Genomic DNA, 17255 nt, shown 5'->3' on the forward strand with positions numbered 1-17255 from the left:
AAAGGCTAATTTGATGGCATGCCTCAAAACAACACTCTTTACCATCTCTTCTTCCGCCAGACTAACGGTCAAGTCTGTTCTAACCTGTCACAAGGAGTATTTCATTTGATTTAAATGTTTCTTGGAAATTCTTGGTCTATCAGACAATACAGAGAGAAACAGAGTTAATGTTTCAGGCAATGATCTTTCACCAGAAATGGGTAAAAAAAGAAACAAGTTTTAAGATACAGAGAGCAGAGAAAAACACAGAAAGGTTAAACACATACCATCACAATGTTGTGCCAACATACATAAACCTACTGAACAATCTAACCCTTCCCGATCTCACACCCATAACCCTCTATTTTTCTATCAATCCTATGCCTGTCCAAGAGACTTTTAAATATCCCTGTCGTACCAGCCTCCACCAACACTTCGAGCAATGCATTCCAGGCACTCATCACTCTTTGTGTAAAAATTTTCCCCTGAAATGTCTCTTAAATTCCCCTCATCTTATACAGGTATTCTCTGGAATTTGCTACTCAGGCCCTGGGACAAAGGTGCTGGCAGTCCATGCTGTGCCTCTCATAATCTTTTCGACCTCTATTTAGTCACCTCTCATCCCTCTTCTCTCCAAAGAAAATACCCCAGCTCTGTTAATCTTGCCGCATAAGACACCTTCTCCAACCCAGACAACATCCTGGTAAATCTCCTCTGTACCCTCTCTAAAGCTTCCACATCCTTCTTGTAATGAGACAATTAGAACTCCACATGATATTCTAAGTGTGGTCTAACCAGAGTTTTATAGAACTGCAACATTACCTCTCGATTCTTGAACTCAACCCCCCTACTAATGAAGGCCAGCATACCATAAGCCTTCTTAATGACCCTATCAACCTGCATGGCCATTTTGGATTTGTACCCCAAGGTCCTTCTGTTCTTCCATATTGCCCTTAATCATATACTACACCTTCAAGTTTCACCTTGCAAAATGCATCACTTCACACTTATAATGCATCACTTGTATGAGGGGAGAATGGTGTATGGCCTACTGAGAATTTTGCATTGAAAGCAGATTTTTGATGTAAGTATTTTTACAGAGATTTGTAGGTGCCTGGTTCAAGCTGCAGAATGTAATCACAACATCTCAGAGGCAGACAGGAATGGAGAGAGGAAGTCTTTGGAAAAGATCATCTGTAAGGAGATGGGAATTTCCATTACGGTTAACATAGGCATTATGGGCAAAGGCCAACAGACCATTCATTCTCTTTGCCACAATCCCAACCTCACCATAAAACCTGGAGACAAGGGTCATGCTGTTGTACTCTGGAGCATTGACCTTTACCTTGCCAAAGCCAGGACTCAGCTCTTAGACACCTCCTCTTACTTACCCGTTGAACAGGAAACCTGGCAAGAAACACGAAGCCACTATCTCATACACCATCACTATCCATTACTTCTGGTCATCTTCCTTCCACGGTCTCATTGTTTCCCAAGCCCACACTGCCTGGTTCTATCTCCTACACCAAAATCCACAAACCCAGTAGACCGATTGTTTCAGGGTGCTCCTGCCCCACCAAACAGATGTTATCTCACAGCTCAGGACCTGATCTTATGCTCTATTGATCGGTCTCCTGTTTGTATTTTGACTTTAATTCACAGGATTTTGCTTTTGTATTCCATCTTGCAGATTATGACACTGAGCCCTGATGTGTACGTGTGAAGATCAGGGGCAGTAAGAATGGGGATCTGGAGCAACATTCTCTTGTCTCCCACTAATTAAAGCATCTTGGGATGGAGCTGTGAAATACAAACTCCAGTGTGCATTGTGAATCCAATCTCAAGTATTCCCAGAGCCAATATGAATGTAACACTTAGTTAACGCTTGTGCTCATAGGGAAAATGAGTGCAGAACAACTCTGTTTAATCTCAACATTGCACATACTTCTGATGCAAAGCACAAGGCCTGCTTAATGTGTGCCCCATGGCATATGGGGCATTGGTTTTATTTTGAAATGTAGACCGACTGCTTAATCCCATGAGCAAAGCAGCCAGGCAGACTTTTCCTCACTATCTTTGACATGTGAAGAATGGCCATAAAGGGCACTTAAAATTAATACACATCAATATATTAGCAAATACATCCAGTCAGGGTTACAATGTTGTGAAAGCTTTGTGGCATTTTAACTTCTGCTGATAAATGGAAATGTGGTGTGTTGCTATTAAAGATTAAAAGTAGATAGAGCTCAGAAATGATCTTATCAAGTCATTTTGTTCAATTGCTTGTCTTTGTGTATTAACAATGTCATTAATTTCTTCCAGGATCATCCAAATGAAAATGCAGCAAGCTGAATTTCAATTAGCCCTTAAATATGTGTATCAATCTACGGAAGACAATCCCTCCACAAAGGCTCTCGCCTTTTACGTATCGTGTGACTAACTGCTCACTTCTGGCTTAAGAGTTGTAGTGATAGAGAGCTACCACCAGGAGGAGTCGGAGACAGAGTGTGTAGTATCTGGGGAATGCTGTTGTCTCTTGGGTAGATTCAACAGATGCCTCCATATGAGGTCTGGCCAGTGCATGTTCTGTCCTTCATGCTGTTTGCTTAGTTAATAAATCTGGTTGTTTTTAAAAAGAACCCAAGTTTCTTTATTGTCATAGAAGAAACATCACAAGAGTCAGGTTTGGAAATTTCCAAATGCAGCTGGTTTTGAAACCATAGTAACTGCCAGTTGCCACTCTAAGCTCTTTCATTAGGATTGTGCCTTTGTCAATACTTTATCTTGCTGATTATTTTCCATTCTGAGAAACGTTATCAGAAGTGCCGTTGATGAAATTCTGAACTTTGAACACCATTTCTGGTCTGGAATACTGAACAGGGAACTTGATCCTTCACAATTGAGATAACAAGTGGACTCACACCAAGAGATAGCAAATTGTGTGATTCAATTGTATTATTGTAGAATGGAACAAATAAAAACACTAAGCCTCCAGTCAAGTACCTGCTAAAGGAATGGAGGGAATGGATGAAGAGCTTGCACTGTTTATGAATTCACATAGCCAAAGTTAAAACTGTCCTTTTATCATAAGGAGAGAAAATTGGTCCATCCAATAAAGCCACAGCATGGGACCCTAGAGAATGAATTGGCTGCATTACCCACAGCTTCTAACCTGCCTACAGATGAAATAATTGACCTCTACTGGTCACTTAAATGTGGCGAGGAGCAGGGAGAATTCTTCGATGCTTTCATGAGGAGCAAAGACTATAAGGAAATCATTGTAACTGTAGATATTTTGGACCTGTGACAGAGTATATAGATATGTTCTTGGGAGATAAATTGGGAAAGGTTTTTTAGAGAAGGTTACATACAAACACTTCAAAACAGATCTTATTGAAATACTGGAGCTCTGCTAATGCTAGACACATTGGCTCCACAGCTTTTGCAAGAGCTTTGGAGAGTGCCCAAGAGTCTTCAGTAATGGATTGTTGTTTACAAAAAGGCAACAGATTAAAGATCTTGTCAGAGCCGCCTTCTGTCTGGAAAGGAACTTACTGTTCTAAGAGGGTCATGTGGTTTTGCAAGCAGGGAGAGTCAAACAGGCTCTGTGTGTGTGTGTGTGTGTGTGTGTGTGAGGGAGAGAGAGAGAGATCACTTCTACAGTGTTACAGCCAGAAACAGCAGCTGGGTCTAGAACAGGACAAGCTGGCAAGCTTGTGGAAAGCCCCATTTGGAAGATGGCCTGGTCAAAACCCTTGTGGTTCATGCAAGAGGAGAGGACTGGCTGTCTAATGTTTCACTTAGAATAAGAGAAACAAAAAGGAACTCTGTGGTGACCTGAAAGAAAGAGGTTATCATCTGGAGAACCCTGAAGGGGCAAGTTTTGTTAGCAAGATACTGAAATGACTGATGGAAATACATCAGTTGTGGATGTCCTGAAATAACAAATCTCTCTCTCTGAAAACTGACAAGAACCTTCTTGAGCGGCAACCATTTCCCTTTCAAGTACCAAAGCCTGGTGAACTTTATAAATGTTAAATTCTGTGCAAAGTCTAAGAATTGCCTGCAACCAGTGAACTTGGGGAATTGAGAAGTGAGATTGGACTGGGAACCAAAGAACTTTTCTAAATTTAAACACACATTACATACATGTGTGCTTAAAATTCAGAAGGAGGTTAATTATGTTAAGTAAATCAATAGTTATAAGTTAAAGTTTGATTCTATTTCATGTTTAAAGATAATTAAAAGCAACTTTTGTTTAAGTAATCATTTGTCTTGGTGAATATCTATTGCTGCTGGGCTTTGGAGTCCTTTAGACTTGTAACAGACCACTCCATCAGACATGGGATCTGTTGTGAAATCTGAGAATCTGGCCTGAGAGCATTGATTCTGAGTTGTGATGCCAAGTGAATAAAAATGCACGTGGAGATCCAATTCCAGACTGAAAACATCGGATGCTCATGTGAAGGAAGAACATGTAGTGAACATTGAGAGAACAGAGGTGCAGCGATAGTTGCTCAGGGATTGGAGTTTTACATTTAAAACTTACAGCACAGTAACAGGCACTTCCAGCCCACCAGCCCATGCTGCCCAATTACACCCAATTACCCTACACTCCCATACAGGAAACCGGAGCAGCCAGAGGAAACCCACGCAGACACAGAGAGAATGTACAAACACCTTACAGTCAGGGCCAGATTCAAACCCAAGTCATTGGTGCTGTAACAGCTCTGATAATTCAGGTTTATATTGGTATAATTTCTGTGGGTTGAGGTACAGATGATGGAAAAATTTATAATGAACTGGCATTGATAGTAACCAACAAACTTCCCTGACCAGAGTTGTTCATTGTGACAGAGTATTTTAGTGGTTTGGGAGGAATTGCTAGAGCAGCTTGCACACAAACACATTTTAAAACAGAACATTTGCAGGACTTTTGCAGAATGCTTTTTACAGAGGAGCAACAAAGTAGCTACCTTCAGCAGCTTGCCTTGGAGAGCATGTGATCTTTGTAGGCAGACGAGAACAGTTTTGCTCTCAGAGAGGGAGGGTGTGAAACAGAGAGAGAAGAAGTCACAGAAATCAGTTCCAGAGGGACAAGCTGGCAAACTTTGAAAGGCTGCCTGGTCAAAGAAGACTGGTGATCTGAAAGGTGACCTGAAAGAAAGAGGATCATCTGGAGAACCCTGAAGGGGGCAAGTTTTGACAGTAAGACTGACTGAGATCAGTTGTGGATGTCCTGGAAAAGGAATTTCTCTCTGAAAACCAGCAAGAGCCCTCCTGAGTGGTAACCATTTGCCTGGTAAGCACCAAAGACTGGTGAACTTTGTTAATGCTAACTTCTGTGCACAGTACAAGAATTGCCTGCAACCAGTGAGATTGGACTGTGACCTAAAGAATTTTTCTAATCTTAAATATTCATTACACACACCTGCGCTTAGTATTAGAGGGGGGGGGGGGGGGAGGGAATTATGTAGGTTAAGTAAGTAGGTTAAGTAATAAGTTAAAATTTAATTCTGTTTTCTTGTTCAAATATAATTAAAAACTACTTTTGTTTAAGTAACCTGTTGTGGTGCATATCTATTGCTGCTGGTTTTGGGGGTCCTCTGGACTCCGTAACATCATCAATTGTTGTGTCTAAGTCAGACTCCCATCTCACACTAGATTTATGCAAACTTGGCTTTGAGCTCTCACTCATCAATAAAAAGAATATTCCAGAAATAAACATATATATTTCCTTCATGGAGTAGTGAATATTCTAGATGCTTTAGTTCCAAATAAATTGCCCAACATGCTTATCAGGGCCTTGAAATCAATTTGTAATTTGAATTTAGTAATGAAATTGGCCAAAACAAGGAACATTTTAATGGGTTCCTGTTCTTTTTATGAATCACAGTAATTATGGCAGTAGAAAATAATTCAGGGAGAGTTTGGGTTTTAGATGCTAAGTTAATTACATCTATGGTGAGGGATATGTATATCCTTAAATTCTCTGTAAAATTCTGGTGGGAAACCATCCTCTCCTGGTGATTTATTGGACTATAGTGAGCCCAGTGGTTTTTAAATTTCCTTTGAAGTAAAGAGAAGGTTCAAATGTACTTGATCTTCTTGGTCAAGTTTGGGTAGTTCAACAGTGGCTAAAAATTCACCAATCTTAGTCAGGTCCTCTGGGGACTCTAATCGTTATAGTGTTTAAATGTATCATTGATTTTGTGAAACAGCCCATTTCAGTCTGAATTAAATATATTGTTCTTGAACTTTCCTCTGCCCTCAATTGCCATCACAAAGCTTTATGTGCTTTTTCTCCCAGGCCATAATATCTTTATTTAGTTCTTAGGATTTTTCTTTTCAATTTCAGTGTGTTGTACTTGAGTTTTTTGTTTACAAGCACTTTATATGTTTCTTTGGACTGTTGAAACTCCTTTTCCAATTGCAGAATTTCTGTTTCAAGTTCTTCTATGTCTGACATGTTTTTCTTCTTAATACCTTTTATATATGAAATTATCTTCCCCTAAGGTAGGCTTATAATGTGTTCCATAGCAGAGGGACGGTTTATCTTGCAGAACTGCTTTATCTGGTCTCTAATGAATTTGTAAAATTCTGATTTTTGGAGTAGGGTAGGATTCAGATGCCATCTGTATGAGTTAGTTGATTTTTCTGGCATCAGAATAGAGAGTCAGAGGTGAGTGATCCCACAAGGTTCTAGATAGGTATTCTAATATTCTGTGGATTAAATGTGTTCATTACAAAAAGAGGTCAATCCTAGTATGGGAGTCGCGAGGTGCGGAATAAAAGGAGGAGTCCCTGGTTCGAGGATGTGTTTGCCTCCACACATCTGTCAGATTTAGATCTTTCATAAAAGCCAAAGTGGTTTTGGCCACTTTTATTTTGGATACTGTTTGTGCTGATCTATCCAGGATAAGGTGCCAAACAAAAATCGAAGTCACCCCCATAAGTATATTTTGTCATCCCCCTAATACCTTAAGGAAGATAACTTGAATAAAGGATTCATCGTCATAGTTAAGTGCATACAGTTTTTAAAATATCCAGGACTCTGAGTAAAGCTGACAATTAACTAATACATATCAACCTGATGGGTCAAAGATTGTTTCTCCAATCATTTTGTTTATAAAGATTGTTAACCTTCGACTTTGGAATTAAAAAATGATGATATTATATGTCCTACCCACTCTCTCCTTAATTTTTTATGTTCCTGTGTAGTAAGGTGTGTTTCTTGTATAAAAGCAATATCAGTTTTCATCTTTTTCAAGTAAGCCAAGACTAATTTCCTCTTAACCATTCCATTCAGCCCATTCACATTAAAGCTAATAAATTTCTTTACCTATGTAGCAGCAGCTACACTACTACAGAAAGAACACACAACCAGACGGGTTGAGCTCAGTGAGCAAAAAATCAGACCCGGCTGAGAACCGCGCTGAGGGCGCCGACGTCACTCAGGCATCACGTGGTTCCCCAGTACGGGCTTCTGAGCCCGGTGCTGAGAAGAAGGGGAAACCCCCGACAGCGCCATTTTGGCCGGCTGCCCTGCCACATGGATTACAAGTAGGGCCGGTTCCCCTACCTAGTGGCATGTTGCCACACCTTAATCATTAATAATAACATATATATTATGACCTCCTGTAAGATCTCCATACAAGTAAAAATATGTATCTTGTGACAAAGTAGCAAAAAATTGAATAAGGCATTGATATGGTTGACAAATTTAAAAATAAGACTAAGAATAAAAATAAATATAAAACCCCTCCTTCCCCCTCCCAATGCCAACCTCTGAATACTCGATATTACCTCCCTCATTAAGCTGGGATGTGCATTCTGCACTCATTAAGTGTAAGATATCTAACTAACTCTTAGACATTTTGCCTGGCCAAGGGCTTTTATATAAAAAATATAAACTATTATATAAGATTATTCAATTTTGAATAAAACAAATCCTCAACTCAGAAATAGTTACTGTGAAAACCGGTCATCATAAAAAAAAACAGTCATCTTAAATTGGTTTAGTTAGGAACTCACTTATTTATTATAGGTGGAAAAAGTGATGACAGTTTAAGGCACATATCCTCAGCAGTTCATGAGGACCATGACTGCTTATTCAATTTTCCTCTTTCGCTCTTGCTTACTTTTTCAATTTCCTCCTGGCCAATTATGCAAGGGAATCATTGCTTCCCTGGTGCCTTGAAGAACTTCTTCCTTCCATCAGGTTGTACAGCCTTCAGTTTTGCTGGGTGAAGCAAGGCAAATGGGATATTCTTAGACTGGAGTTCCTTCTTCACCTGGTCAAGCTCCTTCCTCTGCTTCATTAGACCTGCACTCAGGTCGGGAAAAATAACACTGGCCTGTTGTCATACATAAATGGGGCCCTTGTCCTCTTTCACTCACTCCACGGCAGTGCATAGGATTTTATCCCTTTTCTGATGCCTCAATAGACATATCAGGATGTGTCTTGGGCTCTGGCCCGCAGACGTGCCATGATGTCTCAATGTTATGGTGAACAATCCAAATTTGGCATGAAGGACAAAAACTTCCACTTGATGTAAATTAGATTTCAGTCTATAGTCAGATAGGTTTTATGGATGCTATGTAACACACTAAGCTTTTGACTAACATGCTGTTTATTACTTACGTGTGCATGATGGGGCAGTTTTGCGGAAGAATTATTCCTCATCAATTCTTGCTGGATCTGATTTAGGAGTATTTGATTGAACTAAATAGATTTACTGCATTTCTAAGTGCATGTAAAGAAAACACAGATGGAGCTATATTCTGTCTAATTATTTATAATGTTTTGAATGTTGAGCCTATAAACATTTGCTGCTAAAAACAAGAATTGAAATTGATCTTAAAACGGAGAAGTAAAAAGTAGATATTGCTAATTTTAAACAATCTGAATGCAGGAGTGAACATCTAAATACCATAGAATGTTATAGCACAGATAAACAGGCCATTTGACCCTTCAGGTCTGTGCCGACCAATAGAACTAGCTAGTCCCACTGACCTAGTCTCATTCCATAACCCTCCAGACCTCTCCTATCCATGTATTTATTCAATATATTTTTAAAACTCAAGACGGCAGCTCATTCCACCCTCCCACCACTCTCTGAGTGAAAAACTTTCCACTAATTTTCACTTTATACCTCTCCCCTTTCAGCCTAAAGCTATGACCTCTTGTATTTATCTTCCCCAATCTAAGTGGAAATATCCTATTTGCATCTACTCTGTCTATACCCCTCATAATCTTATAAACCTCTACCAATTCTCCCCTCATTTTTCGTTCCAAGAAGTATAGTCCTAACCTGTTTAATCTTTCCCAGTAACTCAACTCCTGAAGACCAAGGAACATCTTAGTAAATCTTCTCTGCAGTCTTTCAATCTTATTAATATCTTTCCTGCTGCTGGACGACCAGAACGGTACACAATATTCTCAGTGTGGCCTCACCAATGACTTGAATAACTTTAACATAACAACCCAACTTCTATAATCAATACTTTAATTTATAAAGGCTAAGATACCAAATTCTTTCTTTACAACCCTGTCTACATGTGACACCACCTTCAGGGAACAATGTAATGTATTTCCCAGACCTCTCTGCTCATCTGCACTCCTCAGTGGCCTGCCATTTACTGTGTATGTCCTACCCTGATTCACTCTTCCAAAGTGCAACACCTCACACTTATCTGCATTAAATTCCATCAGCCATTTACTTGCACAATTTTCAGCTGGTCCAGGTCCCTCTGCAAGCTTTGAAAATCTTCCTCACTGTCCATGACGCCTCCTACCTTTGTGTCATTGGCAAACTTGCTGATCCAGTTCAGCACGTTATCATCATTTATACAAATAACAAACAATAATGGTCCCAACACAGATCTCTGAGGCACACCACTTGACACAGACCTCCAGATCTCCCACTGTGTTAAATTTCGATCATTCTACAGCCACTCTCATTATTAGTTTTAGTGCATATGAATTGTCTACACTGTGTGCCATAAAACTCTAACTTATTTTTCTGGTAACCAGTTATAAAAGTTAAATAGCATAACCTGGTGGAACAGGATTGCTTCCCTTTGGAGTATTGACCTTATCTTCATTTTGTTCTGCCAGTCTCCAGCAGTTTGTTTCCCCATAGATGTTTGTACCTCACACAGTTGTGCTTTGTTGTGAACAGATCTTGGTGTCTTTAACCATATAACCATATAACCACTTACAGCACAGAACAGGCCAGTTCGGCCCTACTAGTCCATGCCGTAACAAATCCCTACCCTCCTAGTCCCACTGACCCGGTCCATACCCCTCCAGTCCTCTCCTTTCCATGTAACTATCCAGTCTTTCCTTAAATGTAACCAATGATCCCACCTCGACCATGTCTGTCGGAAGCTCATTCCACATCCCCACCACCCTCTGCATAAAGAAATTTCCCCTCATGTTCCCCTTATAATTTTCCCCCTTCAATCTTAAACCATGCCCTCTAGTTTGAATCTCCCCCACTCTTAATTGAAAAAGCCTATCCACGTTTACTCTGTCTGTCCCTTTTAAAATCTTAAACACCTCTATCAAGTCCCCTCTCAATCTTCTACGCTCCAGAGAAAAAAGCCCCAGTCTGCACAACCTTTCCCTGTAACTCAAACCTTGAAATCCTGTCAACATTCTCGTGAAAGTTTGCAAGTTTAGAGTGGCTATCCATGTATTGACCGAAAGAGCTTAAGCAAAACTGAGGGCACCACATCAAGGGGAATGATAAGGTGAAGGGTATGGTTACACAGAGAGCTACAGTACATATTCGTGTAATGGTTGAATTTTGAGGACCAGTTTTTCAGGTCAAATTTGGGGAGGTCGACTTTTACATGATACTACTTTTGATCATGGTAAGTACTTGTGTTGATCAAGGCATCGAGAGCTCGGATGATTTGGGTCAGGTGGTAAGCCTGCATTCAGAGCGCCAGGAGCTCGGATAAGGAGAATCTGTGGTCGGGATGTAGGGAGCTCCAGTGTTAATGCCATCCAGTTGGAGAGGGCCCAGCTGGAATATTAGGTGTTGCTCCTCCAATTTACAGGTGGTCTTGATTTGACAGAACATGAGGCCATGGACAGACATATCAGGATTGGGAGTGGAGTGCAGAATTGGCCACTGGGAGATCCTTGCCATTGATGTGGACAGAGTGAAGGTGCTCAGCAAAGCGATCTCCCAGTCTGTGTTCAATGGGAGGACAAGATGAAACAGGTGACTCCCACAGATTCACAAATTGTTGTTTGTGCAGGAAATGTGGCCTCCCTGCCTGTCTGGAATGTATTGTGGGTGGTCATGTGTCCTCCCCATCAGAAACTTATTCGGAAATCACATCACTTCAGCCACCCATTATTGCACACCTTGCTGTTGGCTCGTTTAAATCACCTAGGGTTATTTTTGGCTAGAAGCACAGATTAGTACTGTATATAACACCAATGCACAGCACATTCTTTCTCTCTGTCTTGTCGTCCAAGCCACGGACATTTCTCCACAGCAGGTCACTACTGTGGACATTGCTGGAAATGTTGCGGATATGGTGTACACTACACTGAAGATGAGTCATGGTATTGTGATAGATTAATAATTGCCACACCCCCATTGGTCAGGGAACTGAGTGTGGGTAAGAGCCTCTGTTTGTAGTATGTGTATTCAAGTGTGTGTGAGTGTGTCAAGGAAAGGTTCACTCTTGTTGGAGTCCAACCTAGATCCGTTGCTTGAGTGAAATAGTAATTGAGTACTGTTTAACGTTCTACCCTTTTTGTCTCCCGGGTGTTAATTAAAGTTACGTGTGATTGTAATATTTGTCCAGATTCATCTCTCTATGAAACCACTGAACCTGATATTCTCTCCAACTGACAAGTATTGTTTCACTTAGAAGGACTGTTTAGGGCCCTGAATGGTGGTGAGGGGGGAGATGTGGCACTTCCTGCAATCACAGGCAAAGATGCCAAGGATGTGATTAATGGGAAGGGGTGAATGAGGGAGCTGTCCCTACAGAAGCTGGAGAGGGGAAGATGAGTCTGGTGGTAGGATCATGTTATAGGTGGCATAATTGTGGAAATATGTTGGATGCAGAGGAATCCTGTTTTGGTGGCATCCTGGAGCAGAGAGACCCAGGGCAGATGTATGGGAAATGGAGGAGATGCGGGTAAGGGTTGAGTTAATGGTGGTCTAGGGGAAGCTACATTTTATGCAGAAGGAAGACACCTTGGAAGACCATGATGGTGATATTCACAAAACTGAATAAAGCACTCACTTCTTTGCATTACATTTCCTTTCTGTTGACAGGCCCCTTGGAAGATTTGCAGGAGGCACTCTGCAGGTCAGACAGTATCCATGGATGGAAATGGTCAGTCAAGGTTTTAGGTCTGGATCCTTTATCAAGACTTACCCTTTCCATCAGATCTTCCTGACAGGGTCAACTCAAAAAATGCAGCAGTCCAGAGAGAAGACTCACCATCACCTCCTAAGCCCAGGTCGGGAAGGGCAAACCTTGTGACTGTGCCAGCCGGATCCACTTCCTGAGAGCATGAAAAATAAATAAATAAAAATTCTTCTCGATAATAACGTGCTAACACTGACTTACAGAGCTCTGTGTGGGACTTAGTCACCTATTGCAGGACACATTGCTGTCAAGCAATTGTCAGATAATTGTTTCACTAGATTCTGAGTTCTTTTTGTCATTACCATTTATCACGAGTACTAATTATGCATTAACATTTATTGCATCTGTAATTCTGTGTTACCATTTATCATACACACTAATTGTGCTGTACAGTTTATCACAGGCAGTAATAGTGCATTACCATTTATCTCGTGCATCATTTATCATTAACAAAGAAATTTCAAATGTGTGCAATAAAACCCATTCCTCCACCCCCCTCTTTACAATGTATGCTTAATGATATTTGCAAAGTTCTTGCTGTTTGAAGTATGACAGATTTGCGCTTTATCTTTGGAAGAACAATGATTTCATTTTTTTTCATGACATCACATACAACCCTGAGATTCTTTTTCCTGTGGGCCAGGCAGAATTACCACTTATTGGCAGTGCAAAAAAAAACAGTACTGAATGTACACATGTAAACAAATAAAGAAATGTAAATAAACTGAACTGTGCAATACAGAGAGAAAAAAAATTAGTAAGTGCAAAAGTGAGAGTCCTTGAATGAGTCTCTGATTGAGTTTGTTGAGGAGTTTGATGATGGAGGGGGAGCAGCTGTTCCTGAACCTGGTGGGGCGAGTCTTGTGCACCTATACCTCTTCTGGTGGCAGCAGTGAGAACAGAATGTGTGTTGGGTGGTGTGGATTCTCGATGATTGGTGTTGTTCTCTGATGGCAGCGTTCCCTATAGATGTTCTCGATGGTGTGGAGGTTTTTGCCTGTGATGTCCTGAGCTGTATTTGCTACCTTTTACAGGTCTTTATACTCAGGTACAAAGCCTCATGATATTAATGCCAAAGAACTATTATCCAAAGGTTATTTAATACACAAAAGTGCTGGAGAAGTTCAAGAGATTCTATAGTGTCCGTAGGAGGCAAGTATTTTGAACAAATGTTTCACGCCTGAGACCTTCGCCAAGGTATTATTTTGGAACTTGTTTAAGTAAGAAGAGATGTCTGAGAACGGTCATTTGGCTTCAGCAAGATAAGTGCACCAGATCATAACAGTACCACCCTTGTCTGCGGGTTTGATAGTGAGGTTGGGATTAATGTCGAAAGAGCAGAGGGCTAGGCGTTCTGAGGGGGTGAGACTGAAATGAGTGAGGGGATGAGTGAAATCGAGACATCTTGGCTCAGGCCCAAAACATTGCCTATATATCTTTGCCTCCTTTGGATGCTGTGGGACCTCCTGAGTTCCTCTAGCACTTTTGTGTATTAACTGCAATCACAGCATCTGCATATTTTCTTGTTTCAATCCAAAAGATATTGATATGTAGTTGGGGAATTAGAGGAATGGCCACTGGAAAGAGACCACTGTTCACTGTAGTTGGAAAATAAAATCAACATTGAAGGGAAGGAAATAGTTGAAAGAAAGAAGAAAGAATATATTGGAGAATGGGAAATTATATTATCTTCCACCTGACCCCTATTTTTCCTCTTTCCCCTTGTTGGGCACTTGTCAATCAACCATCTCTGTGAAACACGAAAATCTGCAGACGCTGAGATTGTGGTAAAAGCATGCAGTAAATGCTGGAGGAACTCAGCCGGTCTCTCAGCTTCCATAGGAGGTAAAGATATATTACTGACGTTTCAGTCCTGAGCCCTTCTTCAAGGTACAAGCAAAGAGCAGGCAGGTGTCTCAATAAAGACTGAGGGAGAAAGGGGGAGGAATCCAGACTAACAAAAAGGTGTTAATTGGATATGATAAGAGAAAAGGTGAGAATTGATTTTGAGTCTATGAAAGGAGACAGAGAGAAAAGGGCAGCGAGAGAGAGAGACCGAACTAGAGAGAAGGAGATGGTGGAAGTTTCTTAACAGAAACTGGAGAAGTCAATATTAATGCCATCCGGTTAGAGGGAGCCCAGATGAAAGGTGAGTTGTTGTTCCTCCAATTTGTGGGTGGTCTCAGTCTGGCAGTGTATGAGACAATGCACAGACATGTCAGCAAGGGGCAATCTCTGTTCATCAACCTTCATCCCTCTCTGGTTCACTAATCCTATACTGGCCCCTGTACAATCCCTCCCACCTTGTTCTCATTTTGCTGGCTATATCCCCTCAGTACTCTCGGTCTTGATGAAGGGTTCCAGTTCGAAAAGTTGCCCATTCTTTTTCTCCAACTGATGTTACTCAATACACTGAATTCCTCCACTAAATTCTTGTTTTTCTTTCTGGAATATAATTTTGGTGTTTTCTCTTTGTTTTCCATTATGGCAGGCTTAAATTGAAGTATATCATGTGTATAACATTTTTGTATTATTACATGACAATAAGAGGAAACTTCAGAATCAGAATTTAATGTCATGAATGGGCCACAAAATTAATTGATTTGCAACAGTACCACAGTGTAAATATTGATATAAATTATATTTCAAAATAAATAATTAGTGCAAATAATAGGAGAAAGTGAGGTCATGTCTGTGGGTCATTGTCCATTCAGAAATATGATGGCAGAAGGGAAGAAGCTGTCCTTGCCCTATTGGGTGCTTGTCTTCAGGCTCCTGGACCTCCTTCCCTATACTAGCAGAATGAAGGGGGCATGGCCTGGATAGTGGGGGTCTTTGAAGATAGAGGCTGCTTTCTTAAGACACTGCCTCTTGTAGATGTCTTTGATGGAGTGAAGACGGATGCCCATAAATAGCGCTGACTGAATTAACAGCTCTCTGGAGTTTTTTCCTGTCCTGTGCATTACCACCTTTATACCAGACAATGATGTAACCAATCAGAATGCTCTCAATTGTACATCTGTAGAAATTTTTGAGAAACTTAAACTTCTAACTTTGATGTGCAACATGTAATGTTGCCTGATCCTTGTTGCTGAAATGAAGTTGGAAAGCAGGAGTCAAGTCAAGTCAGGTTTATTGTAATCTATTCAGGTATGTAGAGAGAGTATGAAAAGTACAATAAATGTGAGATATCGATTAGTTCAATATAGTTTTATTCATCAGTTATATTTAACAATACAAAAGTTATATTTATTCAGATTTATGTTTTAGATGTGGACAAGAAGTTGATACTTTTTTGGCATTTGACTTGGCAGTGTTCCACAGTTAAACCTTTTTGGTTTGATTTGGGTAATTTATTAGAACTGGAATAAGATTCTCAAAGAATCCAATGTTATTTTTACTGGGAGATGTTAGAGAGATTGATCTTAAATTAAACTGAATATGTATCAAGTAAAATTTGTTCAAATTGCTTTGGCAATAACTAGAAAATGTATTGCTATAACTTGGAAGTCAGATTTGGGAATGGATCAATGGCAGAAGTTCAGAGTTGTATTCCACTTGAGAAAATTACTTGTAATTTAAGAGATATCATATTTTTTGTGAAAAATATTTACAAACTGTTGGTATTAAAATTTAAATGAATCTCGAACATTCCCTTTCTCTTATGAGTATCTATGAATATATACATGTTTAAAAGTATTGGAAAGTGAAATGCTCCTGCTGTGGTTTTCTTGTCCCTTTTCTTTTTCTCTCTTTTTTTTAGTTTGTGGGGGGGGGGGATTTAGAGGAGGTTTTTCTTTCTTTTGTATTTTTTACTTTTTTTTAATATAAAATACCACATATATTTGGATTAAGTTTGAAATATTGTGATATGTTTGTTGTGGTTTTATATTAAATATTTTTAAAAGTTTATTGTCATCTGATTATACGAGTACAACCTGATGGAACAGCGTTCCCTGTTCCTTGGTGCAAAACATGCAGACACACCATCAGACATAACACACATACAAAAGATACATATGAAATAAATAAATCCATATTGTCTTGTTCCAGGGTTTTCTCACTGAACCTAGATGTTAACACATTATTCCTGATGAAAACATTACTTATGTTCAATGTCAGTGTCACGTGCAGCATCTCAGCAAGACTTTTTTGACAGCACCGCCAAGCTCATAACACCTAGTGGACAAGGGCTGCCAAATTCTTCTATCAGTCACTCACCATCTTCCCTTGGAGGTACATTAACATTCTTTTGTCGTGGGTTCAAATCCTGCCACTATCCATCTGCACAGTGTGAATGGAATAAAAACATGACTTAGAATTATTGCAGCCATCTTCATTGTTTTGAATTTATACATTTGCCACGTTTTAATTGACTGTGGGCACTCATCTCTGATGGAGAAATGTTTTTAACGAATTTTAAGAAATCCATTTGAATGTTTAGTGCTCCATCAGGTAATGGCTTTAGAATAATTGGCAACAGCCTTTCAGTCGAGACAAATGGATTGAAAAGCTGATTACCGCACTGGAATTTCACATTCCTTGTTAATTATCTCATAGTGACCTATCTGAAGGCTGCATTAGAAATGAACTGTGGGTACCAGGAAAGATGTCAGCTTTTCTCTTCTGCCTTCCTATCCACGTCCTCCTGTGGCTTTTTGGCTTTTCACCTGAGCTCCTCCCCTGCCCCTTCTTCCCTCCTCCCCCACCCACCTTTTAATTCAGGTGCATGTCTGCTTTTTACTGATGCCTTGACAAAGGGCTCCAGGTATGCCTCCTGTGCCTCCTATGGACACCATATGACCTGCTGAGTTTCTCTAGCTCCTTTATGCACTTAACTGCAATCACAGAGATGTGAGAAAAAAGCT

The 17255-nt window shown here is 40.2% G+C and overlaps 1 long non-coding RNA gene across 5 annotated transcripts in view; it reads right to left on the reverse strand.

Moving 5' to 3' along the window:
* LOC138749894 (uncharacterized) overlaps positions 1-17255 on the reverse strand; it is a 245345-nt gene that overhangs the window by 85610 nt on the left and 142480 nt on the right. For 4 of the 5 annotated variants that reach the window (XR_011348924.1, XR_011348923.1, XR_011348922.1 and 1 more), the window contains exons 7-8: positions 16609-16671; positions 12460-12523 (exon numbers count right to left, since the gene is read on the reverse strand). This is a non-coding gene — a long non-coding RNA (uncharacterized lncRNA). Of the gene's footprint in view, positions 1-7987; positions 8222-12459; positions 12524-16608; positions 16672-17255 lie in introns of those variants that run through there. The other variant, XR_011348926.1, reaches the window with a different exon arrangement.

The sequence above is a fragment of the Narcine bancroftii genome, chromosome 14 (assembly GCF_036971445.1).
Source record: "Narcine bancroftii isolate sNarBan1 chromosome 14, sNarBan1.hap1, whole genome shotgun sequence".
In the NCBI taxonomy this organism is placed as follows: domain Eukaryota; kingdom Metazoa; phylum Chordata; class Chondrichthyes; order Torpediniformes; family Narcinidae; genus Narcine; species Narcine bancroftii.